Source organism: Schistocerca piceifrons, chromosome 1, assembly GCF_021461385.2.
Source record: "Schistocerca piceifrons isolate TAMUIC-IGC-003096 chromosome 1, iqSchPice1.1, whole genome shotgun sequence".
Taxonomy (NCBI): Eukaryota; Metazoa; Arthropoda; class Insecta; order Orthoptera; family Acrididae; genus Schistocerca; species Schistocerca piceifrons.
In genome coordinates, this window is record NC_060138.1 from 281,891,850 (window position 1) to 281,905,257 (window position 13,408).

Consider the following 13,408-nt stretch of genomic DNA (forward strand, 5'->3'; position numbering starts at 1 on the left):
ACACTGACTACTGACAGACTGTGTGATTTGAAAATCGAACGAGGCACGTTTGACAACACTGTCCTGCCAAGCAACAATCGGCGTTAATTATGATATTTTTAATAGCGCTGCGTTTGTTGACCCTTTAAGAAACTATGAATGACAAGACTTATCAACCAGTCTAACTCCAGTAATCTGTTGCAAGTTTCTAGCTAATTTCACATGTACAGTACAGCATCTCAATTATAAAGGCGAAAGGCATTAAGGCCACCGCGCTTATCGACCAAAGTTCTGATGGCTTCGCCACTTTTTCGTTATAGCTTATTCCTTACCATGAGGCTTCTCCTCTCTCTCTTTCTCTTTCTGTCTCTCTCTATCGGCTGCTATTGGTTGCTTGTTCTCGTCTCCCATGCACGATTTCTAAGTTATGAAGTCTGCCGGTTACGAACGACTTGGCCTCCCAGTTACTTTACAGCTGAGGCGCTCTACTGTGTGTAAAATTTCCGAAGTGCTTTAGGACTTGGTAGACCTTCTGTTGTACATATACCGATTTTAATTTAAAATCTAGATTCTGTAGCAGCGTACATGTTGATTTACTTGTAGAGGAATGATTTACCCGCTTAATTTTAAAATATGGTTTTACTTGACATCCAGTACATTGATAATGTCGCATTTTATGTATCCTTCCGTACCTATATAGAAACATAATAAACCCTGTTCAGCTGTTATTGTTGTCTTAACGTTATGTTTTCTTGCTATTCTTTGACATACTTGCAAGCCCCCTCTCCATATTTTTCTGCTAATCAAATCCGCAGTAAAGGAAACACTCTGGATGATAATTCAGTTTGTACATGCCTTGTAAAACCTATTTAAGGATTTCCATTCCAGACTAGCTCTGTATATTTGGACCATTGAATCGGAACGTTTGCCCTTGAAGATTTGCGTGATCCGATGGCTGGCGAACTTAGATGTTGCGGAGTGCGCTCCAGTAACTGCTTCTGTATTTGCCAATGTTTGTTGCAAAGATAGAGCACAAAAACAACCCGAAACGTGCTAGCTACACGGTAGTCTATGATCATCTGAAGAGCATGCTACTCGGCTCAATAAACTCGTATTTCAAGACTCTTGCACCAGACTTTTCTTCTTTAATTATTGACCAACTTACGTAATGTTTTTGTTTACCACTTATTTGCCAGCTAGTATTTTCCTGCAACACTGTCTCGACGTTTTTTTTTCTCTTTACATATACCAAGTTATATTTTTTTGGCATTGAGTGCATAAACGACAATTGTTTTATTTGTATTTAATCACGGTAACAGCGGCTGTATTATTACGGCGTTTCACGGTATTGGGATTTTGAGCAGGCATGTAACGATGTTAGCTACTGAAAGCGATGGCCCATCTCACGTCGCCTCCTCAGCTCGCAGTGATGTCTCCTCCCACTTCTTCCAGTCACTGGATCGCTTTGCATTGACCAGCTGACGCCATGGTGACTCCTATTCTGTCCCATCCTTCATTGCCACTCCAGTCCCACTCACGGAGAACGCACAATGCTCTCAAAGATCCCTAGACCTTCAGAGTTTCGAATAAAAACAATGTTAAAGTTGATGCATCACTCTTTGAGAAAACATGAAGTATGAACTTCACTTTGTAAAGGTTCTCCTAAATCGCTGCAGCTATGATCACGAAATAAAAACTAAATAGTGTTATTGGAAAAAGGCTTATGGAAAGTTTAGGGGTTTTATACTTCCGAGCACTTTAGGAAACGAAATACAGCAAAAAAAAACAACGCGTTTTGGAAAGCTCTTTAATTCGCATCGGCGTTTGGACTGCATGTTTGCGTATGAAATACATCAATTACAGCAGTTTAGTTTCCGAAGCATTCTGTTTGCTGCCTAACCACGCCCTTCGAGAAAAAACAGCAAAACATTGTTAATGCCCAATATTATATGTGAAAGTTCAGCTTTTCAAGAAGATATAGTGTACTTACATTACTGTAACCCATTAACCTTTCGTCTTTGTATGGTCGTGCTACTTAACAAGGACGCTGCTAGTGGTTGAGTACATAACATGTCTTATGCACTGATCGAGGCCCGCGGCTCGTACGTCACGAAGAAAGGACTCAGCTCGCTCGTTCCCTTAACTCAGCTGGCAGAATGCGTATTTAAATCTGTTAACTCGCAACCGGGTGCGTGCATACTAACGAGGATTTCATCTTTTACTGGAATCCGTTATTATGAAGTCTTACTGATTACTGTTCGTACAACAAAATTTAAAATCAGTTCTCGATAGAAATGGTATAACCGCTCGTTTACAGTATTTAGTCTCTCCTTCGTAACAGTTCTCCTTTCGTAGAAGATGTGGTGCCTTACGCAACTGATAATCATTTTGGTATGATTTTAATTGCCAAATTAGAGCCTGTTAGTAGGCCTACGGACGGACTATCATTGTAGGACTAATAACAGTGGATTCCAATAGTCGATGCAATTCTCGTTCATATATACACATTTAGTTACGTTAACCGGTGTAGAAACGCACTTTGCTGAGTTTAGCGAGCTCGGCCTACCTTCGTAACGCACGGGCCGCAGCCTGTGTTTCTCGTAGGCCTCGTGCTCTGAATAACTGCCGTCATTCGCTAGTGAGATCACGTGACATGAGCTATGACTGGCTGTCAAAAGTGCATCGCTCAACGCAATCTCTATTTTAAGGCTTCGGAAACTACCGTGCTGTAACTTGTGGAATTTGTGTATACACTTTCGCAATACGAAAATAAAATCTGTCCATGTTGTCTCGCATCAAACATCTTTCCAAACGCATTGTTTTTCCTGTTTCCTTAAGTGCTGGGACGTCCTCAGCCGGTATAAGACCTTCACTAATCAAAGGATTGATAGGTTTTACAGCTCCGAAGGAAAGTATACTGTTGCTTAACACAGATGTATTATCATTCGCTTTATGCGTAATTTCATTCGGGAGAAATTGTGTTTTTAACCGGGAAATCCGGGAATTTTTTTTCTTGTCCACGTAGACACCCTGTCTAAGGTATCAGGTGAAGTATTAGAAAGTGGAATAGAAATGTAAAGTAGATTTGTAATTTTACCAGAGAATATTTAAGAATAGTATTCATAAAGATTTATGCTAGTGCTATGAACCAGGAGGCCTACTCAAGAAGGGTACAGAGGGCGCACTCGACATTTACTGGATGAGAAAAAGGGCGGATAGGCAGACCTGCGCAGACAGGGGCACCAAGAAGGGGATTGACCTGTACCATAGGAGGATAGGAATAAGAAGGGAGCGTACCTACCAAAACGGAAGGAGACAGGGTACTCCTACGATCAACCCATGGAAGATATAGGTACTGTTCCTATAGGGAAAAAGGGCAGTATAGTGACAGAAGTCACGCGTTTAATGGGATGAGTCTGGTAAATCTGAATTCTATGCAGCACTAGAATTTTTATGTTTTAGATTTAAAAGTGTCAGAAGAAGGGAACACTTTTCTTCTACCCAGAATTCCTCCAGATTACAATAAGTAATGATTAAGTACATACTTCGGAAAAGTAGTACGGGAATTAAGAACAAAGCAGTAGAGTATTCATGAGTTATGTACACCTGTAATTTACGATTGGAAGAGGAATAGAAAACAAAAGTTTGGAACTCACGAATTTTTGGAGAGTGAAAAGAGCTAACTCCAACATAGATTGAAAGGTTCAAGTTTTGTAATTATGGTAAAATATGCACAGTTATTAGTAAAAAAGAGAGGTACTGTTAAAAGGTAAAGAATTATCATCTTGTGTAATATTATTGTACATAGTGAATACGTACAAAATATTACGTGTTCGAGCTAAGGGCAGGGATATGTAGTGCCTCAAGAATTTCAGTGTAAATTCTAGAAACACTCGGCCTTCAACCGTCTCAAACACCCGATATTTTAGGTACGCCCAGGAGAGTGAGAACGTTCCTACAGATCCATCTGTTTCTATGTGCAGGACGGAAGTTTGTTATTAGAAAACTGTAAGAGGGGCGAGTCACTGCCGATGACAAGTATTTGCCGCCAGCGCCACAGAAAATGTGAGAACTCAATGAATAATTATGTCGTATTCTTTGATGTGTTAGTTTCTGTAGCGATCGTAAAAAAAAAAAAGCCTATTGAACCGTTGAAGATAGATTGCTATGCACATTTATGTATTGTACTCGCTTGAGACTTGGCTATGAACGAAACAAGACCCATGTATGCTATTTGAGTATGTGTAAATGAGTCTAACGTGTAAGGAATAAGTTAGTTTGCTGGAGTTATTATCTATGAAAGTTGAAAATATAAAGCGATTGAACTGAAAAGTATTATACGAGTACCAAAATTATTTCAAGGATAGAGAAGTATTTTAATAAATTCCCTTAACCATCTATAGTCTTTGGAGATGAAGCTTGTGGGAGATCGACGTAGCTGATTACCCAGAGAAGAGGATCAGCTACACACAGCATGGAAGTTAACTGAATTGAGAGAAGTGTGTGCCTTGCAACCCAATACGACACTGTCTCTTGTCGTCTGAAAACGTTAGAATTATTGTTAAAGCATCGTATAAGGAATGGGGTAGGTCTGATGCTAACAACTACTGCCAAATCTCACTTCTGAGAACTTCATCCAACGTACTTGAAACAGTAATGTACTCAAGAGTAGCTCCACATACTGGTAAAAGTAAAGTACTAACGAAATGTCAAGGTGGTTTCATATAAAGGCTTTTCAACAGACAATGCTGTATATGCATTCACTGGTCAAATATTAGATGTTCTGATCAACTGAACATCACCCATTGGGATATTCTGTGATCTCTCAGAGACTTGATTGTTTAAACCATGAAATTCTTCTAGAATAAGATTAAGCATTGCGGCATGAGTGGGATAGCACACAAATGGTTTAATTCATATTTCAGTGGATGAAAGCAGGTTGAAATTAACGTAACAGATTGTCTGCAAAAATCAGCAGAGTCTTCTATCTGGGGGAGGTATCAAGAATGATGTCCCACAGGGTTCAGTCTTGGGTCCCTTATTGTTCGTAACATATATTAATGATTTGCCACTCTATTCATTAACCTATTTTATTCCACTGTTCCATTTTTGTAACTAAAGTTCGTAATTTTTTGTGCACAGGGATTTTGGTAATTTTGTCACACTGCTGGCCTTCCAGATGCTCTTTCTTTTACACAAAACTGCCAGTTGTACTGCAGGTATAGTTTCTAAATATGATGTATAAATACGAGAGAGAGAGAGAGAGAGAGAGAGAGGGGGGGGGTTCATTCATATCTCTTCTCAACATTGAGTTATAATGTATTATAGCTGAGTGTCCTAGTTTTTGGAACAATGTGATTGAATGGGTGCACAGAAATAACAGTAAAGCACTAGCTTCTTAGGTTGACTGCCGATAAAATTGTAGCATTACTGGAAGAGGATATTGATTATTCTGATGCTGATTTATACATAAATCCCCCTGATGACCCATGGCAGTCAGATTCAGGTGACGAGTATGAAAGAGAGATAAATCATCTAATTGACAAACAGCTAAGATCCATTGCAGAAGCAAAAGTTCCAACATATTGAGAAGGGGAAATTGTTACCTAAAAGGTAAAAAACAGTACTATGAATTGAAGATTTTAATTAGGAAATATACTTATTAGAGTTTTCTGAGCTATTTATGTAACTACATAAATATTATTTATGGTTTCTAGAAAGTTGATTTATATTACACGTAGGTCCTAGGGAGTCTAATGAGGCACCATGTTCAACTTCTGGTGCTGCCCATATTGATAGTATTCTCAGTCCGGAATGTTTTACATCAAATACTATTCCTGTTACCGGCAAAAGAAAGAAGGCTGGTAGGAAATGGACTCAGAATGATATAAATGAAGTGCAGATGAAGACATGGACCCCTCCAGAATTTTTGACACAATATATGCACATCAGCGGGGAATACAACATTCAATGTGTCAAATGCAGAAATAAAAGTATTATTGGCCATATTTCTTCTGACAGGTTACAAACCCTTTACCAAGATATAGAATGTACTGGGAAGTGAGTGAGGACTGCTATAATCTAGCTGTGTCAAAAGCAATGTCAAGGGGAAAATTTGAAAAAATTGTGAAATATATGTATGCCTGTGATAACAACAGCTTATCCAAAGATTACAGATTTTCAAAAAGTGAGACCCCTCTGGAAACACTTAAATGATAAGTGGCTAAGAGCTTCCAATAATGAAAGACTGCTATCTATCGATGAGCCCAGGATTCCGTATTATGGTAGACATGGAACAAAGCAACATACGGCAGGTAAACCAATTAGGTTTGTTATAAAGTTTGGTGTCTCTGCAAAAGATTATTTGCCTAGTTTAAGCTGAACCGTACCAGGGTGCTGCAGCAGGAAACACAAGACCTGAGCTTTGTGTAGGTGGTTGAGTTGTGTTAGACCTAGTATAAAAACTTCCATTTGAGAATGAACAGTCATATTTCTTTTTTGACAACTTTTTTACTTCATTGCCACTTTTGGGTGCACTAAATGAAAAGGGCTGCACTGGAACAGGAACAATTCGCTCAAATAGAACAGAGAGTGCTCCTCTGTAAGATCTTCATAAAAAGGAAAAAAGCCCCGAGAGGAACATATGACCAAGTAACCAATAATAAATCTGGATTGACTGATTCACTACCGTGACAACAGCGTTGTTACCATCACCTCAAACAGAAGTGAAGTTCACCCAACTGGACAATCCAATTGATACAGTAAGAGTTAGAGAAAGTTTACTGATATAATTACAACTGCTGCAGTTGTTAGCTACAACACTTACATTAATTTGAGAATGAATAAATGGTACTTGCATTTTCGCTAAATGCATCAATAAACAATGCTTGGTTGCTGTATAGGCAAACAATACAGTATAAGCACAATCCACTCGATCCTCTTGGCTTCACAAGGTATGTGGTCAACTGCTACTTTCAAAAGTACAGCTCACGACAGTCACCTGCCCATCCAGTGCAAAATCCAAAAGCCTTACTTAAAAGGGTGCTCAATAATGTACACTACGATGGACAAGATCATCTGATTGCACCATTAGACAAACAACTAAGATGTGGCCAGTGCAAGAACAACACAACAAAACAATGTAAGAAATGTAAAATTCCTTTACATGCCAATTGTTTTGCACAGTTTCGTACAAGCTAAAGTTGAAACTGAGCTCCTTATTTGGTTATATGTTTACATTTTTTTATAATCTGTAAATGAGCTGTGTAAACTATGTAGTGAGAAATATAAATGTAAACATGAAAAATTTACATTCGTTTCTCACAGTATTATAGGCATAGTACCTGTACCCTCCTGTTCCCACTGCTCCATTTTTTGGTACTAAATACAGGGTGGCGCATGAAATGTGTTACCATTTTGTTCGTCATTGAAGCGACCTGGAAACCTGAGTGAAATGATCCGCATGCCGAAATGCTCGTGTAAAAACTCCAACACAGTGTTTGCAGTATGTGGCCTCGCTCCATCTTGCATGAAACACTGCATGTTGAAGGGCAAGGCAGTAGCAAGAAGCCATTGAATGAAACTATTGCGAAGAATGCTCAAATAACGCTTGCTGTTCACAATTTCTTCAAAGAAAAAGAAAAAGGGTCCAATAAGTCCGTGACTAGAAACTGCTGCCCACGCTGTAATCCTCGGAGCATAATGTTGTCATTCATGAAGCAATTGTGGGTTTTCAGTGGCCCAAAAGTGTACATTTTGTTTGTTAACCACACCGTCTAAATGAAAATGTGCCTCATCTGAAAACCAAACTTTGTTGAGAGTTTCTTCCCTATCCTCCGCCCACTGAGCAAACAGTAGCCTCTGCTGCTTGTGTTCTTCAGTTAGCTTCTGTGCACAGGTCATCTTGATTGGGTACATATGAAGGTCACTTAAGAATGCGTTGAACGGAGCGTCTGGATATTCCCGGTTGCACTGCTGCCTTTCTACACCTCTCTGTACAGCAAGTCATACCGCTTCAATATTATCTGGCGAACAAACAGGCTTAGGCAGAGGTCGCTTCGCTTCCAATACTGTTCCTTCCTGTACAAATTTATCGTACAACCTGTCTTCTTGCAAGGGACCCATCGTGTGTTAAACTTTTGTCGAAAACGCCTCTGAGTCACAACAAGGCTTTTCGTTTCATGAAAAAGTAACACAATTGCCGATCGTTGCTGTGTCATCAGTCTTCCATTGTCAGCCACTGCTGCTTACTAGTCTCCTAGCGGCAGTATCGTGCATTACACATCATTTCGTAACTCATTTGTTTTTCCAAGCTCTGCTGGGGCAGGATATCTAACGTGCGTCGTAAATTGTGAAAGAAACAATTTGTAACCCATTTCGCGTGCCACCCTGTATATTGTTACAATCATGAAAGTGGTATTTATGGTTTATCTACACTCCAAACAGAAGATTTAAGCAGGAATTCGTAAAAGATTTTAATGGCAAACCTTCTTGGGATCAAATGGGTTAAGAAGCAAGCTAGTTCTTTTTGCTGATGATACAGTTATAGTATCATACCCAAGAAACAAGAATTAGGTGAAGAAATTGGAAACAACGTCTTGCAAGAAACTTAACTGGTTCTCTGCAAAAGGGCACTCAAATTTTGAGGGAAAAAAAAAACAATAATATATACAGTCGTGTACAGTAGGTAGCATAACACCACTGATAAATGTAGAGTCTGAACAGAAGTATGTTGCTAAGGCAGACCATTAAAAATTTCTGGGTGTGCACAATGAGAAATTTAATTGGAAAAAACACATTTATGAAAAGTTGAAATGACTAGATTCAGCTACTTATGCTATTAGAGTTATTGCAAACTTTAGTGAGAAACATATCAGAAATTATCCTACTAGGCCTATTTCCATTCACTTCATTCATATGGTATTACATTTTGGGGGTAATTCATCATTAAGGAAAAGTATTCATTGCACAAAAATGTGTAATCAGAATAATAGGTAGAGCCTACCACCTTGCAGACATTTATTTAAGGCACTTTGGATACTCACTTACAAAATTTGTTATTAATAACCCATCTAAATTCAAAAATAATAGCAAACTGCATAGCTACAACACCAGAAGAAATTATCTTCACTATTCTGGATTAAATCTGACTTTGGCACAGAAAGGGGGCGAGTTATGCTGAGACAAAAAATCTTTTGTCATTTGCCAAACAGCATTGAAAGCCTGATACATAGCCAACCAGCAATTAAAAACAAAATAATTTTTGAATAACTACTCCTACTCAATAGATGAATTTTTATGCATGAAGTAGTAACTGTAAAAAGTCATAAAGAAAAACTCGTGTTAAACTAACACATTCCACATCATTATGAAGTATAGTATTCATGATCTATGGAACAAGTATTAATGTAATGTAACTGATACATCATTCCATTTATACACTATTTTGCAAACGATTTCTTATGCAATTATCTTTCCAAATTCGGCTTCGCCAGATATACAACACCAGTAACTGACAATTTGTTACATTTTTGATATTTGCCTGCAGAAAATAAAGCTGTCTCAGAAAATAGCTCATTTGCATATAATATGCTACAAAATAGGGTGTATTAAGCAATTTTGTGTTTTTGCATTTTGAGGCAGAATTCGCATCTATTTCTAATTTCGTAAATTTCCACGGTGTGTCCATTCAAGGTTAAAGAGTTTCCTGCAGTGGCATCATCAAACACCACAATCCTTTGTCCCACACAAATTATGATGTGACACTCAGCCAGGTTCATAGAGTTTGTTACATACTATCTAGTAAGTACTTACTGTGTTGGCCACTAAAAACTGCAGTTGGTCTTTGGCTTCACCAATCAGCCTCCTTGGTCCATGTATTCTTCTTCAGATAGCCCCAGCGTACTCATATCCTCTCCGACCTGATCAATCCATCGGAGTCGTGGTCTTTTGACTAATATCTTCCTCCATTGATGTTCTGGCCTTCTTGACACATTCCATGTTTATACCATTTCAGTCTTTTACCAATGTCACGATTTTCATTGACTTGTATAGCTCCTGCAATTCACAGTTCTTTCTTTTCTTCCATTCATCTCCATCCTTAACTGGTCCAAAAATCTGTCCAAGGATGGCATTCTCAAATGGCAGGAGTTTTCTTTCTATCTTTTGGGTAATGGTCCAGGTCTCTGCTCCATATAAGACTACAGTTTTGTATTATTGTCTTGTATATCTTGGTCTTTGAGGATCTCAATAGAAGCCGGGACTAACAGCTTTTCCAGAGCAAACCTTGACCTGTTTCCTGCTTGTATTCGTGCAGCAATTTCCTGGTCCATCCCGTTCCTTTCTCTGAGTATAGCCCCAAGATATTTAGTCTTTTACCCTTTCAAAGATGTTGTCCACCTTCAGGGGTCTGTCATTTCCTCTGCTAACTATGAGGCCATTTGTCTTATCCATATACAACTTCAGGCCTGCTCCCATTGTCTCTTCCATTAATGTTCTTGTCATGTGAACCAGGTCCTGCGCTGCTATTAAAACTACATCATCCACAGAGGCCAGGGTGTTGATCCTTCTTCCCAACTGTACTCTTTTTTAGGCTTGCTATCTGTCTCAGGGCTCACTTCAGTACCAGGTCAAACAGAAGGGTGGAGAGGCAGTCTCCTTATCACACTCTCGTCCTCACCTTTAACTTCTTTGATACGTTTTCATTTACTTTCACCATGCTTGTCGTCTCCTGGGTGCATATATGTGTCAGTTTCATGAGTTTTCTAGGAACTTGAGCCCTTTCGAGTTCTTGCCATATTACTTGTCTATTCACACTATCATATGCTTTTCGGAAATCCACAAAAAGGCAGTGAACATTTTTTGCAGCTCCTTGCCAACACTTGCCGTATTGTATGTAAATAGTCTACAATTGACTTTCCCTTTCTGAAACCTGCTTGTTGGAATCCCAGTACTTTCTCAACATGTGGTGTTAGTCGCTTCGGTATCAACATGCCCAAGATCTTAACTGTACATAGTAACGTTATTCCTCTACAGTTGCTACATCTCATTGAGTCTCCTTTCTCTAGTGTAGGGCAGATGAGAGACTACTATTCTTCTGGGATCCTTTCCTTCTTCCAAATTAAGCAGATTAAGTGGTGTAGTCTCGATTGTAGAGTAACTCTTCCTCCTTCAGCATCACTGCAGGTATGCCATCTATTCCTGGTGCCTTCCCCTCTTCAGCAGTTTTATGGTCATTCGTTCTTCCATTCTGGCTAGTTCATACTCCCCAATGGTACGGTGTCTGTTTTCTCTATATAATTCTTCGTTTTCTGTTACATCCATATTCAGGAGGTTTTCGAAGTAGTTTTTCCATTCCTCCATGGCTTTCATTTCATCTGTGATTATCTGTCCTTGACCTCTGATCAAGTCAATCTTTGGATTGTATCCTTTCTTGAAGAACCTAATTGTCCTGTAAAGTCCCTTGTATTTCCTACTGTCCGGTCTTCTGCCAGTTTTATTTTACTGTTTATGAATTAACTTTTCTATTCAAAGGACTTATCTTGCTCCTCTAGTTGCTTCCATGTATCTCAACCCTGTTCTTTCATCCAGTTCATTTGTCAGCCATAACAGTTTCACTCCTTTTCTCTTTACTGCCTCTCTACACCTGTCAAACCATCCTCCACTCTTCCTCCTTTTCTCCATTGGTTTCAGCACCTCACTTGCAGCATCTTTTAAACCTGTCTATTTTCGACCAAAACTTCTCAGTATCCTGTTCTATGGAAGCAAACCTGTTTCAAATTTCAAATGCCTATCTTCCCTTAGTGTGGTCCTCTTTCAGTGGGTCTGCATTTATTTCCTGGTCTGCTTCTCTTCTCCTGCTGTTACAGCTATCTATCCTCTCCTATAGTGTTGTCACCACATGGTCTGATCCTATTTCTGCACCTCAGATTTTTTACATTCTGGATAGCACTTCTGTCTCGCATCCACAAGTACGTGGTCTATTTGGTTTTCAGTCTCTTGGTCAGGTGACTTCCATGTTATCTTATGGACGTCTTTGCAAAGAAAGTTCTAATAATTCTAGTTTTTTGAAATTGCCGGAATGACTAATCTCATTCCATTGTTAGGGGAATCATGCAGACTGAAGGAAAGCTTAAGGTCTCAAAATATCTTTTTCTACTTTAGCAGTGGCACCACCAAGGAAAACCATCACATTGTATGATAGTGCATCTTCCTACACTGAGTTTAGGTTTTCATAGAAACCTTTTTCACTGGCATCTTTATCTTCTGTAGGTGCACGGAATAAAACCAGAGTTACATTGTAGAATTTTCCTTTTATTTTTGAAGTCCATGATATTTCCCCTAACTGTTGGCTGCTGCAAAGCCCACTCCAAACTGTTTACCTTTATTTCCACTGCAGAAGTAGCTATACCACTTTTTGTTATGCATTCCTTCTCCAGGCCATCTCATTTCTTTTAGTACAACCATGTCTAGCCTCTACCTGTTCAGTTCAACCAACCTTCCCCTTTCCAGATGAGAAGGTTTTTTTTTACATTCGAAATACCACACTTCACACTATGTTCTGTCATCTGGCATTAACTTTTGACTTGCTGGGTCATTTCCATTGTTCCGTAGCAAATCCAAGGCTATTTCTTGGTGTTTCATAACAATCTTCTATTACAGTGTGGGGGATGTTGGCCCCAGACCCCACCCCCAACCTGGAGGACAAGGGTGTCCCATTTAGTCCATCACCTTTGACCTATCTGGTATGGGGGAAAAAGCGCACGAGTGGCCTACCGGGATCATCCAACCACCGTGTCATCCTCAGAGGAGGATGCAGATAGGAGGGGTGTGGGGACAGCACACCGCTCTCCCGGTCGTTATGATGGTATTCTTGACCAAAGCCGCTACAATTCGGTTGAGTAGCTCCTCAACTGGCATCATGAGGACGAGTGCACCCTGAAAAATGGCAACAGCGCACGGTGGCTGGACGGTCAGCCATCCAAGTGCCGGTCACACCCATCAGCACTTAACTTCGGTGATCTCACGGGAACTGGTGCATCCACTGTGGCACGGCCATTGCCCCATGGGAGACCAAGTATTAACTAAATTTTCAGTGACATGGATGTGACATTCTTAGCAGCGTTGAATGGGTAGGGTGGATTTTAGTAGTGTGTCTATAGTCATAGCAACAGTAATGTTTAGAAATCTGGAATCTCAGCGCAACAATGGGTAATGGAAAATCTTACAGAACCTAATTTGCACTAATCAACAGCTGGTCTGTAGTTTGCCAGGTAATACAAAGACAGTCTAGACTTTCCCCAAGCATTTCCTTCAGGTCTGATTACCTTCTTTACGCATCACCATACCCCATTACCTCTGATGACAGATGGTACTACTGTACACATTACTTGCAGTTTTGTCACCATTTGCTTGCAGGACATGTATGCTG